Here is a 6,647-nt window from a genome sequence, read left to right as displayed (position 1 = left end):
AACAATTTGATTTTATTAGAAGGGAATTATGAATGTTAAATTGTCTGAATGCATGAATTTTTAAATTTTATTTTTGGACCTTCTTGATTTTCTATTTTACAAGATCATTCACTTGAATCATGAACTTGTGCTATGCATTTTTTTTTTTTTTTTTCATATGAGTTTTATATGATGTTTGACTATGAATCTTCTCCTCCTATGATGCGAATTTTATATGATGATGTGTATGTAAATGAGTATGTGTACTTCACAATGATAAAAAATCTTGCACACTGCGAGATTGAAATCACCCAATGTCAGCACCACATCACACCACAATGCGATCAGTGCTCACTGCCTGTAGGCGGTGGCAACGCCCAGCTGGCGGTAGCACCACCAATTGTCATGGGTGGTAGGTGGTTGCACCGCCTAGCTGGCGGTGCCACCGCCCACAACCTGCCCTTTATAAACAACAAGTTAGAGCCGATGGTAGAACTTACTCGAACCCATTCTGCCCTTCTCCAAACAGCACCAAACTTCTTGATTCTCTTGCTCTTCCTCTAGCAACTCAAAAATCCCCACTGCCTCCTAAAACAAGGATCAATCTCTGACATCCTTTTGGAGATCACTAGAAAGAAAAACTACTAAGGTAAATCTCTAAACCAAATTGATTCCCCTTTGTATTACTTATTTCTGCTCCTTATTTATGTTCATAATTGTAGTCTCCATGAGTTCTAGAAGATCCTCTAGGGATAAAGGGAAGAGAAGATTAGATGAAAATTATGACTCTTTACTTTTCGATTCTAATCAACATACCCTTAAATTTTCATCCATAGAGTCTAGGAATGTTCATAAGGATAAATATGTTGATTTAGAGGAATTAAGTGATTTAGAACCTATTCAGTGGTTTGCTAATCTAGATATTATTCTAATCCTTCAAATAAGTGAACCCATCTGCCTTAGGCTTGTTAGGCTATTTTACAATAATTTATTTGTAGATGAAAACGAAAGGGTATCCACCTATCTCTTAGGTCATTATATACCCATTACAGATAGCCTAATTTGCAACCTCATAGGAATTGCGTAAAAAGAAAGAGGTTGTTATTTTAGAGGACAATGAGATGAAGAATCAGTTGGGACTACTTATACTAATGCCTTCGGAATATTTTTTGGTAATCCTAACTTAACTATTCTTCTAAAAAGCTATAAACATTTACTAACTTTAAATACCAAAATACTTCATCACATCCTAAAAAGTATTATTCTCCCAAAATAATATCATCACAATGAAGTAAGCCAAATGGAATTAGGTACCATATATTAGATTCTGAAGGGACATAACAATTGTTTTGGTTACCTAATCCAACAAAATATGATTGAAATATCGAAAAAGGATATGATGCTTCCATACGATGGCTTGATCACAAGACTAATCCACGCTTATGACATAGCTATCCCACCTGACGAAGAAGTTATGAAACTAGATAGATTTAATGTCATAAATAAAAACCTACTTCGACCGTTGAGGTGTACTTTCCAAAATGGAATATGGACTAGACTGCCTAGAAGGACTGATCCCCTCCCACCTGAACAAGAATCCGAAACACTAATTTTAAGTTGTTTCAAATTGATGTTAAGAACTAGATTAGTGGTCAAGAGTTTCAACCAAGAAGAAGGTATCGATTATGAAGAAACCTTCACTCCTATGGCACGATTAGAAGCCATAAGGATGCTCCTTACCTATGCTAGTAGTAATAATTTTAAGTTATTTCAAATGGATGTTAAGAATGCTTTTCTTAATGGCTTTATTTCTGAAGAAGCTTATGTTGAACAACCTCCTGGATTTATGAATGATAATCTCTATAATCTTGTGTTTAAATTAACTAAAGCTTTTTATGGATTGAAACAAGCCCCAAGGGCTTGGTATGAGAGACTTAGCTCCTTTCTTATTCAAAGTAATTTCTCTAAAGGTAAGGTTGATACTACATTGTTTATTAAAAATTTTGAAAATGATTTTCTTATTGTTCAAATTTATATCAATGACATTATTTTTTGTTCTACAAATGAATCTCTATGTGAATCATTTGCTAAAAGTATGAGCCTAGAATTTGAAATGAGCCTAATGGGGGAACTAACCTTCTTTTTAGACTTACAAATCAAACAACTTAATGATGGTATTTTTATTATCCAAACAAAATATGCATTAAACTTACTAAAATGATTTAATATGGATAGTTCAAAAGCTATCAATACTCCTATGAGTACCTCCACTAAGTTAAACATTGACGAAAGTGGAGAAAGCTTTAATCAAAAAGCTTATAGGGGTATAATAGGTAGTTTATTATACCTCCCCGCAACTAAACCGGACATCATATTTAGCATAGGACTTTGTGCTAGATTTCAATCTAATCCTAAACTATCTCATCTTAAACCAGTCAAAAGAATACTTAGATATCTTAAAGGAACCACAAATCTAGGATTATAGTATCCAAAATTCGAGAACTTTGAACTAATTGCTTATGCTGATGCGGATTTTGCTGAATGTAGAATAAATAGAAAAAGCATATCTGGAACGTGTCAAGTTTTAGGACACGCACCTGTCTCTTGGTCTTCCAAGAAACAAAACTCGGCTGCACTATCCACAACCGAAGCTGAATACATTGCGACTAGTGCTTGTTGTGCACAAGTTGTATGGATGAGAAATATATTAGAAGATTATAAAATTTATCTTAAGAATATTCCTATAAAATGTGACAATATAAGTATAATATGTTTAACAAAAAAATCCTATTCAATACTCTAGAACTAAATACATTAACATTAGGCATCACTTTATACGAGATCTTATTAATAATCATGATGTAATCTTAGAGTTTATTGATACGAAACATCAATTGGTCGATATCTTTACAAAACCCTTAAATGAAGAACATGAATTTTTAAATTTTATTTTTGGACCTTCTTGATTTTCTATTTTACAAGATCATTCACTTGAATCATGAACTTGTGCTATGCATTTTTTTTTTTTTTTTCATATGAGTTTTATATGATGTTTGACTATGAATCTTCTCCTCCTATGATGCGAATTTTATATGATGATGTGTATGTAAATGAGTATGTGTACTTCACAATGATAAAAAATCTTGCACACTGCGAGATTGAAATCACCCAATGTCAGCACCACATCACACCACAATGCGATCAGTGCTCACTGCCTGTAGGCGGTGGCAACGCCCAGCTGGCGGTAGCACCACCAATTGTCCTGGGTGGTAGGTGGTTGCACCGCCTAGCTGGCGGTGCCACCGCCCACAACCTGCCCTTTATAAACAACAAGTTAGAGCCGATGGTAGAACTTACTCGAACCCATTCTGCCCTTCTCCAAACAGCACCAAACTTCTTGAATCTCTTGCTCTTCCTCTAGCAACTCAAAAATCCCCACTGCCTCCTAAAACAAGGATCAATCTCTGACATCCTTTTGGAGATCACTAGAAAGAAAAACTACTAAGGTAAATCTCTAAACCAAATTGATTCCCCTTTGTATTACTTATTTCTGCTCCTTATTTATGTTCATAATTGTAGTCTCCTTGAGTTCTAGAAGATCCTCTAGGGATAAAGGGAAGAGAAGATTAGATGAAAATTATGACTCTTTATTTTTCGATTCTAATCAACATACCCTTAAATTTTCATCCATAGAGTCTAGGAATGTTCATAAGGATAAATATGTTGATTTAGAGGAATTAAGTGATTTAGAACCTATTCAATGGTTTGCTAATCTAGATATTCTTCTAATCCTTCAAATAAGTGAACCCATCTGCCTTAGGTTTGTTAGGCTATTTTACAATAATTTATATGTAGATGAAAACGAAAGGGTGTCCACCTATCTCTTTGGTCATTATATACCCATTACAGATAGCCTAATTTGCAACCTCATAGGAATTGCGTAAAAAGAAAGAGGTTGTTATTTTAGAGGACAATGGGATGAAGAATCAGTTGGGACTACTTATACTAATGCCTTCGGAATATTTTTTGGTAATCCTAACTTAACTATTCTTCTAAAAAGCTATAAACATTTACTAACTTTAAATACCAAAATACTTCATCACATCCTAAAAAGTATTATTCTCCCAAAATAATATCATCACAATGAAGTAAGCCAAATGGAATTAGGTACCATATATTAGATTCTGAAGGGACATAACAATTGTTTTGGTTACCTAATCCAACAAAATATGATTGAAATATCGAAAAAGGATACGATGCTTCCATACGATGGCTTGATCACAAGACTAATCCACGCTTATGACATAGCTATCCCACCTGACGAAGAAGTTATGAAACTAGATAGATTTAATGTCATAAATAAAAACCTACTTCGACCGTTGAGGTGTACTTTCCAAAATGGAATATGGACTAGACTGCCTAGAAGGACTGATCCCCTCGAACAAGAATCCGAAACACTAATTTTTAGGGGTAATCAATCTCCTCCAACTAGTCCCTTTAAGGTAACACCTCCAGTAGAGCAAGCACCTCTCTCATCTATCGATGAAATAGGGACTTGAATGGATCGATTTGAACAACGTTAAGATCGACTTGAACAACACCAAGATCAAATTTTAACTGAGTTGCAACAGATTCATCGACAACTCAATACCTTGTTTAGACATTTTGACTTGCCACCACTTGAATTGTTGTGTATGTCTTTTTGCTGATGACAAAAGGGGAGAAGTGGATGAAATCTCTCTCCTTTATTCTGCTTACTTTGATGTTGTAATCTTACGTTGTTTACCTTGATATTGTAAACTTAACATGCTGCTTACTTTGATGTTGAAATTATGTACTTTGATGATGTTGCTTACTTTGATGTTGAAATTCTGTGCTTTGATGCTGAAAATTTCTATGATGTTGTGATCTCTTTAAATGAAGAGTAAGTTTAGAATTTTGTAAGAGAGGAGTGAGTGCTTATAAGAGTTGTCTCTTAAACCAGTAAAAGGAGAAGAGGGGTGTAAGAAAGAGGTTGATCTTTGCCTATTAAAAGAAGATCGATAGTGGATGCCAATCGCCTCGACGGAAGAGGAATCGGCAGAGTGGATGTAGGTCATGATGACCGAACCACTATAAAATTGGCGTGTTCTCTGGTTTGCATTTACTTCATGCAGTTTACATTAATTGCAAACTGCCTTCAATATGCTCTTACTTTACTTTCAAAGTTAAGCATTTCCGAGTTCAGTTTTATTGTACGAAAGGATTTTTCGAAACCGTTGTTTTTATCCACTGCACTAATTCACCCCCCCTCTTAGTGCCGACCCCTTTCCTGATAATTGGTATCAGAGCCTTGTTTTCTCATTTGGTTTAACGCCTAATGAGAAATGACTCTTTTCGGCTTTCAAGAGGGTCACTCTCTCATTCGTCCTCCCCTTTTCAATGGGATGGACTAACTTATTGGAAAACTCGAATGAGAGTTTTATTGCTTTCATTGAATCTCGATTTATGGCACATAGTCGAATTTGGTTTTCAAATGTCTTCTTTTCTAATGAACCATTAGAATGATTTGGAGAAAAAGACTTTTTCTCTAAATGCAAAGGCTATGAATACCTTATTTTGCGCCTTAGACAAAAACGAGTTTAATCGAATTTCTATATGCGAAACAACTTTTGAAATTTGGCATACTCTCGAAATCACACATGAAGGCACTAGCAAAGTTAAAGATTCAAAAATCAACTTTTTGATGCATGATTTTGAACTATTTCAAATGAAACCAAGTGAGACAATTAGAGATATGTATACTCGTTTTACGGATATCATCAATAATTTAAAAGCTCTTGGTAAAACTTTTTCAAATTTTGAACTTGTTAATAAAGTTTTATGATCACTTTCTAAAAATTGGAATTCAAAAATAATGGCTATACAAGAATAAAAAAATTTGAATACTTTTTTTATCGAAGAACTCATCGGATCTTTAATGACCTACGAAATGACCTATGTGGCACAAAACGAACTTGAGAAGAACCTTCAAAGAACAGGAAGGATTTTAGACTTAGAACACATGAAGATCACTCGAGCATAAGCTCAAGTGATGGTGAACTTGAACTCCTCATGAAATTTAAAATGTTCATGAAATAATAATAAAAAAATAAAAGTAAACTTAAAAAGAGCGGAACTACTTGCTATGAACATAAGATGAGGGAAGCACCTTGGGACGAAACGAGTGCATCCGAAGACGAGGAGCAAACTAATGAAGACAAAGTGGCGAACCTTGCCTTGGTGACTCTCGTCAATGAGGTAAACAACTCAAATGAAACTCCTTTAGTTTACTTTGAAATTACTTGATAATTTTCATGAGTTGTTTTTACTTTAGTTTAAAAAAATTATATATATTTTTTTACATGTTTAATAATGTAATGAAAATACAAAAATTGGGATCATGCTAGAAATTTTGAAAATGATAATAAAAATTACTTGTTTTATATTAAAGGAATAAAATGTTATATTTAAATCTAATGATAATCCTATGTATGTTTTTGAAGTAAGAATGTGTATTTTGATGATTTCCATATAGCTTTTCGATTTTGATTGAAGATGTCTTATGAAACTGTCACGCCCCTCAAAAATATCGATGATATTAAAATTTTCATCACAAACCAATCCAGGATCTATTTTCTGATGAAACA

This window comes from Musa acuminata, chromosome BXJ2-7 (genome assembly GCF_036884655.1).
Source record: "Musa acuminata AAA Group cultivar baxijiao chromosome BXJ2-7, Cavendish_Baxijiao_AAA, whole genome shotgun sequence".
NCBI lineage: Eukaryota > Viridiplantae > Streptophyta > Magnoliopsida > Zingiberales > Musaceae > Musa > Musa acuminata.
The sequence above is the reverse complement of the archived record's forward strand: the minus strand, read 5'-3'. Positions refer to the sequence as shown.